The sequence below is a fragment of the Pan paniscus genome, chromosome 10 (assembly GCF_029289425.2).
Source record: "Pan paniscus chromosome 10, NHGRI_mPanPan1-v2.0_pri, whole genome shotgun sequence".
NCBI lineage: Eukaryota > Metazoa > Chordata > Mammalia > Primates > Hominidae > Pan > Pan paniscus.
Genome location: NC_073259.2, coordinates 125409343 through 125424905, shown reverse-complemented (window position 1 = coordinate 125424905; position 15563 = coordinate 125409343). Strand labels below are relative to the sequence as shown.

Here is a 15563-nt window from a genome sequence, read left to right as displayed (position 1 = left end):
GTGTGTGTGTGTGTGTGTGTGTGTGTGTGTGTCTGTCTGTCTTCGTCTCTCATCTACACACACACACACAGAGGGCACCTCATGGTCCCTGGCTCCACCCGTGGGCTCTGAGGCTCTGTCTTCCCAGATCTCTGTCTCAAGAGCTACATTCTAAGGCTTTGCTTTTAATCGCACCAGGGCACCTGGAAGTGAGGAGAGAACTGAGGGGAGTGGGGTTTCTGTCCCCCTCTCCCCAAACCCAAGCCAACTCTGCCTTCTGCAGGCACAGCCAGCCTTGGCCCCGACCCCACTATCTCCACCATCTCGTGGCCGTGCATCCCCTCTCAACCACCCTTCTCCCCAATTTCAAAAGAGCTTGTGCTCCCAGAAAGGAAGTGCCCCTACTCTGAGCTTCTTTTGGCCTCGACCCACACATAGGCAGACGTGGACTCTGTTTTGAGCAGGTGAACCGCCAGCCCAGTGGAAGAGCAGCTTCCCTTCCCCTAGCTTCCTGATTTTCCCCAGTTGCCATGGTAATTGAGGGAGCAGCGTTCTGAGAATGACACCACTGAAACCCAGCGCTCAACTTTGAAATGGTTCGGGCAAGGGACGCTGGACCCCAAACAGGAGGGGACCAGACTGCAAGGACTCAGCTCCAGCCTCAATTTTCTGGGACCCACCCCCCATCCAGCCTGTATGCTGGATTATTCTCATCATCATCAAAATCACCATTATTGTTGGCAACTGTTTCCTGAGCATTTACTATATGTCTAGCACCATGTCAAGGGCTTCACCAGCATCATCTCATTGTGTATATCCTCACGACATCCCCAGGCCCATCCATGGCTCAGGAAACAAGCTCTGAAACTTGCCCTTGTGGCAGCCAGGAAGTGGCAGAGCCCTGGGGCTGGTGGCATTTCTCCAGGCCTCCTTCCAGCATGTGGAAGACAGCATAGACCTCCAGGCACCCTCGTCAGCTTATTCTTTATTCCTTCCTCCCCTCCTCATCCCCCACACCCTTCTTCCTGCCCCCAAAGTCACACACCCCCTCCCCTGCTGGATGTGCAAGACGATCTGAAAAGCATTTATTAGTGACAAAGGGGGTGGTGGTTTTCCTCTTTGCCTCTTCTCTGCGCAACTCGAAGCCTGAGTGGGTTTGCTCCGCTTGGCAAGGCTGGGGAGGAGGAAAAGATCAAATCACCCAGAGCCAGGTGCCAAGTGTGTGTGTGTGTGTGTGTGTGTGTATGTGCGCGTGTGCGAGTGCGCGTGTGTGTCCTCTCTTTCCTTGATTTTCCACCGTTTTCCCAAGACTGTGTGAGCAGCAGCAACAGCAACGGGGAGATGCAAAATCCTTTGCAATCTGCCCAGGAAAAGACAGATTTTGAGTCGGGTTTATATGGTTACCCATATGTTAGGGCCCCTAAGAAAGGAAGGGAAGCTGCGTTCTCTGTGTCTTCCCTCCTCCAGCCCAGATCTTGGCCTCTCCACACCTGTGGGGCTCCCAGGCCACAGATGAACATGTGCCCTCCATCCTTCACTCTCCCCAGATGCCAGGCCTGAGTGTGGCTCCAGAAAAGACCAGAACCAGGCAACATTTCCTGAACAGGCTGCTTTTCTCCGTCTGTCCACCCGAGAGCCAAGGCCAGAACCCAGGCTGCAACCTCTGCGGGCTCCTGGGAGGGGCTCCCAGCACTGCCCCGGCTGGGAGGCTGTGTGTTCCACTGTCCCATTAAGGAATGCTATCCCAACACTGATGTAGAGGCAGAAATAACCATCCCTGCCTCCCATGGGGCCTTCTCTGCCCAAATAGACCTGCCCTCCCCTACGTGGCTACTACATTCAGCCCTATCCAGGCTCCCAGAAATTGTCATTGTGTGTGTGTGTGTGTGTGTGTGTGTATGTGTGTGTGTGTTTCCTGATAGAAAAAAAAAAATGGAAATTAGGTTATATAAAAGATGTATGCTTTGGAGCCCAGAGCGGCTCTTTTAATGAGGGTTGCGACGTCTCCCTCCCCACACCCATAAACCAGTCGGGTTGGACGTCACTGCTAATTCGTTTCAGTGATGATAGGATAAAGGAGGGACATTAAGAAATAAATTCCCCCTCACGACCCTCGCTGAGCTCACGGCTCAGTCCCTACATATTTATGCCGCGTTTCCAGCCGCTGGGTGAGGAGCTACTTAGCGCCGCGGCTCCTCCGAGGGGCGGCCGGGCAGCGAGCAGCGGCCGAGCGGACGGGGTGAGCCAGGGGCGCGCGCGGGGCGCCCAGCACTGCGCCGGGGAAGCCCGCAGCCTCCGTCCCGAACTTGGGTTCGCTGAGGCTGAGGGAGGGGACGCAAGGGGAGGGAAGAAGAGAAGGGAGGAGTGGGGGCTAGGGGAGAGGGGGTGGGGAGGGATCTTGGAGGCACAAAGCGGAGGGGAAGGGGAGGGACGCGCGCGGCTCCTACCAGGAGGCGAGTGGGTGCAACCGGCGCCCTCCAGCCGCGCGGGGCGGCGGACTCGGAGGATTCAGAACCCGGAGCGCGGCGGCCGCGGGCGCCCGGGAGGAAGAGGAGGAGTACAAGGCGGGCGGGCGGGTGCGCAGCGCGAAGAGGCAGCCTCGGCGCTGCCCGGCTCGGCGTCAGGTGAGTTCCTGATCCAGGCGTCCCGCGCCCCTTCTCCGTCCCCAGGGCTCCCCGCTCCCACCCGAGCCCCTGGTGTGCGCGGAAGGCTCGGGCTTTGCTGCGCGTCCCAACTTGGTTCGGGCGGCCTCATTTTCCTCCTAGCGGGCGGCCTCAGGCCGGGGGCTCCGGTCCGGGGGTCTACGCGCCCAGGCTCCAACTTTGCAGGACCCCAGTCGTTCCTCAGCCGCGCGCTTGGCTCCGATCTGTGCGCTGGCGGTAATGGCGGAGCCCTTGGCACAGCTCGCTACCCTCCCGCGGGCAGCCCGGGCTGGGGGATGCCAGTCCCTGGGGACCGTTGTACCTGCCCAAGCTCAACTTTACGCCTTCCTCGGTGCCCGACTCTGCGGCCGAATCGCAACTGCGAGCCGCAGGTAATGGCGGAGTCTTTGGCACTGCCAGCTGTCCGCGGCTGGGGGCCCGAGGCTGGGAGGGCTCCGCTCCCGGAACCTCGCTCCGGCCTGGCCTCCAACTTTGCGAGGAGCCTCCTTGCGCTCTCCTCCCGCGGTCATGGCGGGGCCTCCCGCACCTCTCACTTCTTCCGTCTGGATGAGATTGGGGTGTAAGAGCGCCGTCTCCAGAACCTGGGAAAGTTGTGCTTCTCCCGCAAAGGAGGCTCTAGGGAGGCCGAGGGGCGCGCTCCGCCGCGGTTCGGGGCTGGGCAGTGGAACGAGCGCTCGATGAGGTTGCTTCCAGGTGGCCAGGGGTCGGAGCAGGGTCCCCGGGGGATCCAACTTCCAGGGCCACTCAGGGGCCTTGCGTCCGAGGTCCCGGAAGGGGCTCTGTCGGGACTGCGCCCCAGAGGACGCCAGACGCTCGCCCCCACCCCCAGGGCACTGTGACCAGAGAGCTCATGGCTCTCCAAGCTCCGCATCAGGCTGTCTGGGGTAGACATCTAGAGAGGAGAGGCTCTCACGGAGAAGGCAGCCGAGGAGGGCAGGAACCTTTCCAGTGACTCCCCTGGGTTCTGGTCCTAGATCGACCCTTTACTTGTTGCGTGACCTTCGGTAAGTCTCTTCATCTTTCCCAGCCTCAGTTTCTCATCTGTAAAATGGAGAAACTACCTTTTTCGTGGGGCTGTCATGAGGACCTTAAAAAATCATAAATGTGAATATGAAGTCAGGGTAAGCGTTCATAACGCAGGAAGTGTTGCTGATATATATATATATATATATATAAAAAACCATTATTGTAATGCTCTGGGACCGGATCTGGGAGACTCGCACGCAGGTCTAGGGTTTCCCCACCAGTAGGAACCGGGGGGTCTACCCCACAGGGTACTACAGGCTGCGGAAGATTGCTCTCGCCTCCATCTCTACCCCAGTAATCCTGGGGAAGACGCATGGGATTATTCCCTCTACTCCCATAGCCCAGCTCAGACCCTGCGCTCAGGCCTAAGAAAAGCGCGCACGCAGCCACCACGGAGGGAAGGTCCCCAGGGACGCCGCTAGGCAAGGGTGCGGTGCAGGCGAGCGCGCCCATAGGCGCCTCATCTCACCTCTGGCGGCCCACGACATTCGGAGACAGCAGAAAGGAGCCCCCAGACCTCTCCTCCCGAGAGGAATGAGGGAAAATTGCTCCCTTTCTTTAGTGCTTCTCTAATTGGGGTCGGGGCAAACGCAAGAAATTCGTAAACACCAGGGAACACTGACGCAGCTCTATGGAGCATAGATTTTTTCCCCCGTTATTTTTTCAGAACTGAAGATAAAATAGGAAAAGGGCTCTTGTGGCAGCTCCCCAAGTGCGCAGGGGTGACGTCCATTCTCCGCCCTCAAGGCATCTCAGCGGATGGTTTGAGAAGCCTCGGCAGGTCCCTGAAGGAGGGGGTGTCTGCCCCACCAGCACCGCCACGGCGGGCCCCGGCCCCTTTCCACTAGTCTGGATTTCAGAAGCCCCCTGAGGGGCGCACGGCTCTGCCACTGACAGCTCCAAGGCACTGTCACATGTATTATTCACCTGGAGCCTCTTAACAACTTTCAGGTTGCCAGTGCAGCCATCTGAATTCCATTTTGCAGCTGCGGAAATTGAGGTGGGGCAAACCAAACTACCTAGCCATAGTCACCTAGCTGGTAAGTGGCACTACCCGAGACCTCAACCCCAATTTTCGGCTTCTTAATTGGGGCATTTTGCATGCATCTGGGCATCTACGCAGTCTGGCATGTGCCTGAACCTTAGCACACACAGCTGTATTTCCTGATACATCTGTTCAGCCAGAGGCCAACGCTATGGTCAGGGGCATGGCTTTGTCTCCACAAATTGTGTGATTTTTTCCCCCAAAGTCCCAAATCATGTAGAGAAACAGTGAGCAGTGTGGTAGAGAGACCTGGTGAAGACCTCAGCTTGAGGCCAAGCTTAGCTCACTCCATGGCTGTGTGACCTCAGGTTGATCACTTAACCTTTCTGAGCTTCAGTTCTGTTATCTGTAAAATGAGAACAGTAACTCCCACACGGGGCTGTTTTGAAGACTTTGTGACGATGTATGTGAAAGGGGTTCTGGAAACAATGCTGGTATGCCAAGACTGGTGATTGTAAGGAAGGAAGGGAACCCAAAACAGAGGGAAGAGTGTCCCATGGAGCCATTTGGGGCCAATAGTGTCATCGTGGCTTTCAGAGCAGCCCGCTTTTTGCCCTTTCTGTCTCCTCTTTATTTTTCCCAAATGGCCAAAGCCAGTCCCCAGGAGCCTCCATCTTCCTTGGGGAAGGACCGCACGGAGAAGAGTGAGAGGGTGGGGGTATTGTGATGGGTTAGGCTGCTCCCAGTGGGTCTCTGTGAGTAAGATGCAAAGAGTTGTCCGAGGTACCATTCAGTCAGTTGTCCAGAAACTTCCCCACTGGGGGGCCGCTGATTTCCCAGGAGGCAGGAAGATTTGGAGGTCCATTCGCCTGCATATTGTGAGCACAGACAGGTTTGGCTGCGCCTGTTGCGCTCACAGTCTGCAGATGTTTTGGGGTGTCTTATGACAAGACTTCATGTGTTGCCTGTCACTCAGGTTCTGTGGGTCTGTGCAGGGCTTGGAATGTGGTTAAGAGCCACAGGCGACAATCCGTGCTCATGAGAACTGGGGCTTTTTCCCATTAGAAACTGGAATTTGTGGAAGTTGAATTTGGCATTTCAGGACCCATTTTAATCTGGATTGTTTGAACAGAGGGGCATGTTTCCTGCCACGGATCAGTGTGGGTTTGTGTGGTTAACACCACATAGGTTACAGACATGACCATTTTCCTCGTTCTAATATATGATAACATTTAAATGTCATCTAATCCAGCGAACGCCAAACATCAGCCCAGTGGACCTTTAGTGTCAGAATACAGCAAGTCCCTGGTTAAAAGCAAAGATGCCAGACCCCACCCTAAATCTACCGAATCAGCATTCCTGGGGGAGACTGGAAATATCTCTACTTTTAACAAGGTTGCTCCAGGAGATTCTAATACTCTCAGTTCTTGTCTGTCACCCTCGTTGTACAAATTGGGAAACTGAGGCCCAGAAGAGGCATGTGACTCGATGAAAGTCACACAGCACATTACTGCCAAAGCTGGGATAGAACCTCAGTGTCTTGACTTATTGTCCAATCCTCATCGATGATAACTTCATGTTTCCTTCAGTACAAGCCCCGTAAATGCCGGACTTTAAAGAAATTTAATTTCATCTCTCTGGTTGTTATTCTAAATTAGACCAACTGCTCAGAGGAGACTGAAAATAATTCCTCCCACCTTGACCTTGCTGGGTGTCAGCCCTGAGTTCCCATCTAATCTTGGACATTAGCCCCACTATTTGATCTCTCCCTTTCAGAGGGAAGGAGCTTCGACCTCCTGGGCTCAAATGATCGTCTCTCCTCAGCCTCCCGAGTAGCTGGGACTACAGGCCTGTGCCACCACACCAGGCTAATTTTTGTATTTTTTGTAGAGACGGGGTTTTGTCATGTTGCCCAGGCTAGACTCAAACTCCTGGGCTCAAGCCATCTGCCTGCCTTGGCCTCCTTAAGTCCTGGGATTACAGGTGTGAGCCACCACGCCAGGCCTAGAAAAATTCCTTTTATAAGTGACCTATCAGGTATAACTTCTGCAAAGAAGTAATCACAGAGCTAGTAAACCCAGTTTAACTACCATTGATTTCACCAAAGCCATTGGTTTGAGTTCATTTCCACAGCCCATCGGCCTTCCACTCAGCCTTTGCAAGTGTGTTTATGTTGCTCACATGCCCATTCTTAAGGTAGAAGAATGATGAGCAGCACCTGGCAATGCTGGAAAATTGAGCCCATTCGAATCTTTTAAATGAAAATGACGTGTCAACAGAAAGTGCCCCTAAGTCTCTAATTCAAGTATGGTTAACAGGGTATAGTGGACATGGGTCTTGGCACAGTCGTATGATGCTAAGGATGAACAGCAGTTATCGTGGGCTGTTCGGCAGCAGATGTCAGCACATTTATTGTATGTGTCATGACACGTGTTAAATGGCAAGGCCAGTGCTAGACCCCAAGGGCAGGTGCCCAGATAAAGGTGGTGTGAGCCCCATTCTAATGAAACCTGCAGTCTGGCTAAGCGGTGAGCACCAGACAAACCCTGTACCTGGCGTGAAGTTTCTGCAAGAGAGGTGGAGGTGAGGTGCTGTGGTAGGACCCAGGACAGGTGGTTGAAGGAATCAGGGAGGACTTCTCAGAGGAGGTAGCATCAAAGCCCATAGCCTGATTTGTGGCACCCTCTCAGGGTTGGGGTCCCCAGTGCCAAACTGGGCCAGCAGCAGCCAGGTTGAAAGGGAGGGCCTCACACTGAGAATCATGTTAGGAAACGTCAGAGGCCAGCTTGGGCACTTGTGGATTCTGTGACTCAGAGTGAGAGAATTAACATCTCTGACTCTCCGGCATGTCATTCATACAGCAGAGATTATAAGTACTACAGGGAGTTGTTAGGAGGATTTAATGGGATAGTGTGTGTTTAACTCTGGAAAGGAAACAGCATCCAGCCCATCTCAGTGATCATAACAAAGAAAAGAAATTTTAAAAAGAGCCAGCCAGACACAGTGGCTCACGCCTGTAATCCCAACACTTTGGGAGACTGAGGCAGGAGGATTGTTTGAGCTCAGCGTTTGAGCCCAGCCTGGGAAACAGAGTGAGGCTCCATCTCTACAAAAAAATTAGCCAGGTGTGGTGGCGTGCACCTGTGGTCCCAGCTGCTCAGCAGGCTGAGGTGGGAGGATAGCTTGAGCCCAGGATGCGGAGGTTGCAGTGAGCCGAGATTGTGCCGCTGCACTCCATCCTGGGTAACAGAGCCAGAACCTGTCTCGAAAATACATAAATTAATTCATTAATTAATTTTTTAAAATAAAAAAGAGTTAGCCAGTTGGTGTAGTCTGAGCCCCTTTCTCTTGCTCAGCCTCTGTTTTCTTATCTGTGAAATGGAGTTGGAACTAAAGGGCATCTCCCTTCAGAGACCTGCAGATATGTTCTGTTAGTCTGGCAGAGGGCTTTTTTTTGTTTTCTGTTTGTTTGGATTGGGGGCATTGTTTTGTTGGGTTTTGTTTGGAGAGTATTTTTTTTCCTTTAGGTCACCAGCCTCACCATTCAATATTGTTTAATTTGCTTGTCCGGCCCTTCGAGGCATTTTAGTTTACAACCCCAGGACTCACTTCCCACAAAGACCTTTTCAGCTTTAACATCTTCTGCCTTACCTGAGAGCAACATTGGCCCAATTATCATCCATCAATTGCATTTATGATTTCTGCTGACATTTCCTAAGAGAAAGGTGGCCCTATTCAGGTGGAAAATACAGAAGTCCTTTGCAAGGGGCAAAGTTCCCATTTCCAGCCTGGGCATTTCCCACCCCTTATTTGTATGTTCTGTTACCTACTAAGACTGGGATTTCCTGGGAATGATGAGCCTTTTCTTTTTGACCATCCAAGATGCTTTGGGAGCCTACAGATTTTCAGAGGTGCCCTGAAAAGCATTTCAGCTTCTGCTGGGAACATTTGCCCACTGGCATTAAATAATACTCGAGAATCTCTTCTTTATTCAAAACCTGACAGCTAAATTTTGCTACCATGAGGATTAAAAAGGTGAGCCTTTCTGAAACCCATTTCCAGTTGGAAATGAAGAAGGAATATTGTGAATTCAAAAAGCTTACGCAACTTCAGATAGTATCCGTGTACAACTGTCGTTTCCCAGCTAAAGTATTTCTTGTCATAAACGAGAGTGAAGTTAACCACTTCTTCATTTAACAAACACACCCTGAGCTCTCAGCTCTGTGCCAGTCCCCACAAGAGAGGCTTCCTCATAAAGAAAGGGAAGACAGAGTCCCTACCCTCAAGGTAGCTCATGGTGTCCAAAACAGGCATCCACTCACCAATAACTAGATGTAGTGGGGTAAATGATGTGGGCAGTCCATCCTATTTAGTCACTAAAACAGCCACATGGATCACATTGGGCTCTATGTCATTTCCAGGAATTTTCAGCATAAAAAAAAGTAACCTCCGGGGATAAATCAGAATAGTACTCGATAGCAACTGACATATTTTGGGCATATTTTTCTCTTTAATTTTTTTGAAGCAGTATCTCAGCTCTGGAATATTCAGTAAGAAAAATGAAAGCCAGTTATGTTCATGTGCCAGAAAACAGGTAATGAACACAGTCAATAGCATCGATGTGCTTGTTTGTTATAAGTCTTAGCTGGCAATACCTTCAGTTATCATTTTGCCTCTAATATCATGGTAGTCACTGAAATGGAATCTCTTTCTTTCTCCCAAAGCATGGTATAAAATAATGGGACTGGGTGGGTTTCTTGGCTTGATATTTTTATTGATTTTGATGATTTTTGTAACAAACATGCCAAACTCATATACGTAGATAAATATTTTCGCTTCCAGCTGCCGGCAAGGTGTAGGATTTCTTGAGGGTCCCTTCTTCAAGACTTGCCTTCAGAAAGCATGATATCTCTTTCTGAATCTCCCTACTAGTGATATCTTATTGGGCTTTTGAGGATGCAGTTGAATTTCAGAAACAGCAAGAAGTCATTGAGAGCCACATTTTTTTTTGGCTAAAATGGGTGATGACATTGGATGAAATGTAGAGATTTGGTTTTTGTTTGTTTGTTTCGTTGGTTTTTTCATTGTTGTTTTGTTTTGCTTTTGTAGAGATGGATTCTCACCATGTTGCCCAGGCTGGTCTTGAACTCCTGGGCTCAAATGATCCTCCTGCCTCAGCGTCCCAAAGTTCTGGGATTACAGGCCTGAGCCCAGCCCAAAATGTGGAGATTTAGTTTTAGTTTAGAGGAGGGCTATTTTAAAAAAACAATATGGTGTGATCAGGATTCCCTGTCTGGTTCAAAACTGACATCTAAGTCAAGCATTGTGCCCCATGTACTTCGTCTTGTGACTCTGATGATGGGAACCAGCCTACATGGCGCTAAAACCCTTCCTTCGCAAGAACCCTTGACACCTATTTCTGGGAAACAGCTTGTCTGCTTCTCTCTCCTAACCAACAGGGATGAGATTTATGACTTGAATTGTCATTGTTTAGAAAACAACCTTAACTGAGTATTTGGGGAAGTTGTGCAAGTACAGTATATAGTTAATTTTCTTAGGTGTAATAATGGTACTGTGGGTTTTGTGGGAGTCTGTCTCTACGCTGAAGATATGTGTGCTTAAGAATTTAGAGCTGAGACATCATGATTCTGCAACTTGTTCTAAAATGGTTCATTGTGAAGATAGGTAAGTAGGTAGGTAGATAGATAATAGATGGAGAGGTAGGTAGATAGATGATAGATAGATAGATAGATAGATAGATAGATAGATAGATAGATAATAGCTAGAGGATAGAATAGGTAGGTAGATAGATGATTGATAGATGGGTAGATAGATAGATGAATAGATAGATAACAGATGATAGGTAGGTAGATAGATTGGTAGGTAGATAGATGGATAGACAGATGATAGGTATATAGGTAGGTAGATAGATAGGTACATGAATGGATGGATGGATAGATAACTAGGTAGGTAGACAGGTAAGTAGGTAGATAGGTAGGTAGGTGGGTGGATGGATGGATGGATGGATGGATAGATAGATAGATGACTGATAAAGAAAGACAAGTAGGTAAATATGAAAATGCTAATAGCTGTTGGATTAAGTTGAAAGTTTATGGGTGTTTTTACACCATTCTTTTACATTTTCTGTTTAAATACTTTATCATAAAGTTGGGAGGCAAGAATGGCTTTCAACTTTCCTCCATGTTAAATTTTTCCAAGTTTCTTAGGAGAATAATATTTAGCCTTCTCGTTTGTATCCCCTCACCTCCCACACAGGAATACACGTGCACACGCATATACACACACTCATGAACACACACATCTCTCTCTCTCTCCCTCTTTTTTCCTGGAAGAAATAATCCTGCAGTTTAGCAGAATGTCACTGTTTTTCATGGCAGTTTCTCTTTACATTTTTCCCTCAGCATTTTAATTAGGGCTGTGAGTCACCATGCTTTATGAAGGCTGGTGACAATGTCATTTACGGCTGTTTAGCATCCCAATCGAGCCCTCTTTGGCGGTGCTCATTACATCAGGGGCATTGAGCAGTGAGCAGGCGACAGTTCCCTCTGTCAGCAACAGAACAGGCTCAGGGCCTCTTGAGGGACTGAGAAATGAGCTTGAGGTTTGTTCCTGGAATAGCTTCCAAAGTTGGTTTTTCCGTGGCTGGCGGTATAGCCCAGGCGTGCCTGAATGCACTTGAGCTCGAGAGGGTTGTGCAGAACTGAAGCTCTGACCTCCTTCTCAGTGATAGCAAGCTTTCCCCCAGGCCCACGCCTCTCGCCTCCAGAGTGTTCAGTGCCATGGCATCGGCTCTTGAACACTGTATTATGTATGCATGTATGTATGTATGTATGTATGTATGTATTTCTGAGACAGCAACTTACTCTGTCACCCAGGCTGGAGTGCAGTGGCGTGATGATGGCTCACTGCAACCTCAACTTTCCTGGCTCAGGTGATCCTCCCACCTCAGCCTCCTGAGTAGCTGGGACTACAGGTGTGCACCACCACACCTGGCTAATTTTTTGTAGCGACGGGGTCTCACCATGTTGCCCAAGGTGGTTTCAAGTTCCTGGGCTCAAGCAATCCACCCACCTGGGCCTCCCAAAATGCTGGGATTACAGGCGTAAGCCACCATGCTCAGCAGGTTCTTGAACACTTTAGACCCCTCTGGATGATGGAGAAGAGGCAGGATTCTGAAGCCCATCAAAGCTGGGTTCAAATCCAACCACTGCCATTTATTCACTCTGTAACCTTGGCAAGTTATTTAATCTCTCTGTAAATCTCATTTTCCTCTTCTGTAAACACAGGAATAATTCTACTTCACTGCATTATTGAGACCATTAAATGCTTGGCACATGCAGCTACTCCATCAGTTTCTCGGCAAGGTTGAGGTTGGTGATTAGGATGACTTGGCTTAGACATGTCATGCCCTTGACTATCCAGGTTCCTTCTGATATTCCTCATCCCTCCTCCCAAGGGGCAATGGAGGTGAAGATTTGTCAGTCAGGGTCTAAGCAGGAAACAGAAGGCACCTGCAGCTGGGATTTCCAAGTAATTTAATTAAGGAGCAGCTTATGGACACAGGTTAAGGCACCAACAAAGGGGTGCTTAAGTACTCAGGGACTAGCAACCAGGGCAGCAGTTGCCACTCCAGGCCTGAAGGAGCAGGGGGAAGCAACAGTGTTACCGAAGCCCTTTGGGTGGTGGAATGGAGTGGGGGTGCTGGCGAAGGGAAGGGTCCCTGTAGAAGCTATACTCAGAAGGGAATGCAGACCCTGCCAGACTACAGCACTAAGAGAGGGAGAGAGCAGAGAAAGAAATACCCTGGCTTCTCTGCTTCTCCCTCATCTCCTGTCTCCACATCCCATTGGCCAAACCCAATCAGATGCCAGAGGGCAAGAGACTTTTTTTTTTCTTCTTCTTTTGAGACGGAGTCTTGCTCTGTCGCCCAGGCTGGAGTGCAGTGGCGCGATCTCGGCTCACTGCAAGCTCCGCCTCCCGGGTTCACGCCATTCTCCTGCATCAGCCTCCTGGGTAGCTGGGACTATAGGCGCCCGCCAACAGGCCTGGCTAATTTTTTTGTATTTTTAGTAGAGACGGGGTTTCACCGTGTTAGCCAGGATGGTCCCCATCTCCTGATCTCGTGATCCGCCCGCCTCGGCCTCCCAAAGGGCTGGGATTACAGGCTTGAGCCACCGCACCCGGCCAAGAGACCTTTTGATGTCCATAGAGGTCAGCCTCTTCGGGAGCCCAGATAAGTTTGGAGAATGAATCTGGGGGCAAAGGATGGCAACTAGCACAGATGGGGGGAAAGAGGAAGAGTTCACCAATAATGGTGAGTAAGACCAATCCCAGTTCATCAGCTCTGAGCAAAAAGAAGTTTCCCTGAGTTGGGACATCCTGGAATGTCTCCATTTTGCTTTCTGGATCCAGGACATGCTGGTGTGTCTTCAGTTTTCTGTAGGGTCCTTATGAAATCCCTGAAATAAATCAGGCATTTGCTTTCATTTCAAACACACAAGGTACTTTGAGAAAATGGGAGTGGGTACTATAAAATCAAGTGAACAGTGCCAGGGCATTGCAACTTAGCCTGCAAATTGTAGGGTGGAGTCCTAAATAAAGCACCCAGTTAATTGAGGAGGTGTGACTCATTGAATAATCTGTTGAAATAGCTTTGGTGTGCAGTCAACAGGTAACTAGTAAGTGCCTGTTGAATGCCCACTCTGCATTGTCCCTGAGCACGTCACACATCGTCCCATGGCAATGGCGTGCTGTGCCCTGCTAGCCAGGAATGCAAGTCTTATCAAAGCACAAAAGGTTCATAGATTTCAAAGCAAGGTTTTCTAATGATAGCATCTCAGGAATCCTGAGATTTTACTGCTGACTTCCAAGGAGAGTTGTAGATTAAACTTGGAGAAACTTTCTTGGTGGAAATGACAATGATACTGTAGAAAAAAACTCTGAAGTGGGAGCTGAGAGTCTGTGTGTCTCTGGCAGTAATAATAACACCAGCCGGCCAGGCATGGTGGCTCACACCTGTAAACCCAGCACTTTGGGAGGTTGAGGAGGGAGGATCGCTTGAGCTCAGGAGTTCAAGACCAGCCTAAGCAATGTAGCAAGACCCCCATCTCTACAAAAAAATAAAAAATTAACCAAGTGTGGTGGCTCGTGCCTGTAGTCCCAGCTATTCAGAAGGCTGAGGCAGGGGTATCCTTGAGCCCAGGAGTTCGAGACTGCAGTTAGCTATGATCACACCACTGCACTCCAGCCTGGGCAACACAACAAGACCCAGTCTCCAAATAATGAATAATAACACCAGCCAATGTTCTTCATGTACTTGCTACAGAGTAGGTACCATGCTAAGCCCTGGGCCTGTATAAGCACAGGTTTCCAAAATATGGTGGATACTCCACTGGTGGGACCCATTTTTTATTGTTTTATTTCATTGAGGTAAAATTCATGTAATATAAAATTAACCATTTTAGAGCAGCATTTGTGTTTTGTGATCATTGCCTCTATCTAGTTCCAAAACATCTCCATTACCCCACAAGGGAACCTTGTACTTCTTAAGAATTGAAAACAAGTATTCAAACAAAAACTTTCCCATGTGTGTTCATAGCACTATTCACGATAGCCAAAGGGTGGAAACAACCCAAATGTCTGTCAATGGATGAGTGGATAAACTAAAAGTGGCTTATCCATCTATCTAATGGAATATTACTCAGCCACTAAAAGAAAGGAAGTGCTGATCTATGCTGTAACATGGATGAACCTCAAAAGCGTGATGCTGAGTGAAAGAAGCCAGACTCAAAAAGCCTCATCTTGTAGGATTTCATTTATATGCAGTATCCAGAATAGACAAATCCACGGAGGCAGAAAGCAGATTAGTGGTTGCCAGGGGGCGAGGAGAAGGGAAAAGGAACAACCACTTTACTGATACTGATTTTTTGAAAAACTTTTATTTTGAAGTAATTTTAGATTCACGGAAAAGTTGCAATATGGTACAACGAGTTTCTTTATACCCTGACCTAGTTTCCCCAATATTAATATCGTACATAACCATAATCTAATTATCAAGAACAGAAGATTGACAATGGCATGATATTAACTAAACGACAGACCCTATTCGAATTGCACCACTTTCTCCGCTACTGTGCTGTTTCGGTTCCAGGATCCCACATTGCTTTCGGCGCTGATTTCTCTCTGCCTCCTCTGATCTGTGACAGTTTGTCAGTCTTTCCTTGTCTCCCACGGGCTTGACACCTTTGAAGATGACTGGTCAGTTACAGTGCCACTTTGTGTGAATTTGTTCCATGTGTTTTCATGATTAGATCAAGGAGCCATTTTTTAAAAAATTTACTCATTAAATATTTGTTTTGATAGATCATAGAAAAAAGCAGCTAGCAAATTTATACGACGATTTCGTGGATATTAGCTTTCAGGATGAGGCTATAGTATCTAAGATAGAAAGTGAGTTTATTGTAAGGGAAAATATTAAATAAATAATTGCATAGGTGAGACACGGGTATGATGCAAAGATATGATGTTGGTAAGAGCAGCATGGGAAACATGACGTTACTTCATGGAATCTTCACAAGAGTCTTGCAAAGTAGATTCAGGACTATTGTTTTTTGCCATTTTATAGATGAAGAAACAGAGGCACCAAGATGCTGAAGCCCTTGACCGAGTCACGTGTCAGTAAATGACAGAATCAGGGTTTGAATCCCATGCCTGTGATCCTAAACCATGACATTCCCCTTTAACCCTTCCTTCCAACCTCTGCGACATCAGCTTATAGACTGTTGTCTATAAGTGACACCGTTCTCTTCTGTGATTTTTATTTCAGGGGTTATTTGCAGAGCTCTGTTCAGTAAAGCTGACTCAGGTGGGGATGTGTCCCGCAGTGTCGA

At 48.9% G+C, this 15563-nt stretch overlaps 1 protein-coding gene across 3 annotated transcripts in view; it reads left to right on the top strand.

Moving 5' to 3' along the window:
* The first annotated feature begins 1628 nt into the window (after nucleotides 1-1628).
* The window catches only part of NOS1 (nitric oxide synthase 1), a 154423-nt gene continuing 140488 nt past the window's right edge, over nucleotides 1629-15563 (top strand). For 2 of the 3 annotated variants that reach the window (XM_034934608.3, XM_063593705.1), the window contains exon 1: nucleotides 2468-2603. The gene's annotated coding sequence lies outside the window, so the exon portion shown is untranslated. Of the gene's footprint in view, nucleotides 2219-2467; nucleotides 2604-15563 lie in introns of those variants that run through there. The other variant, XM_034934607.4, reaches the window with a different exon arrangement.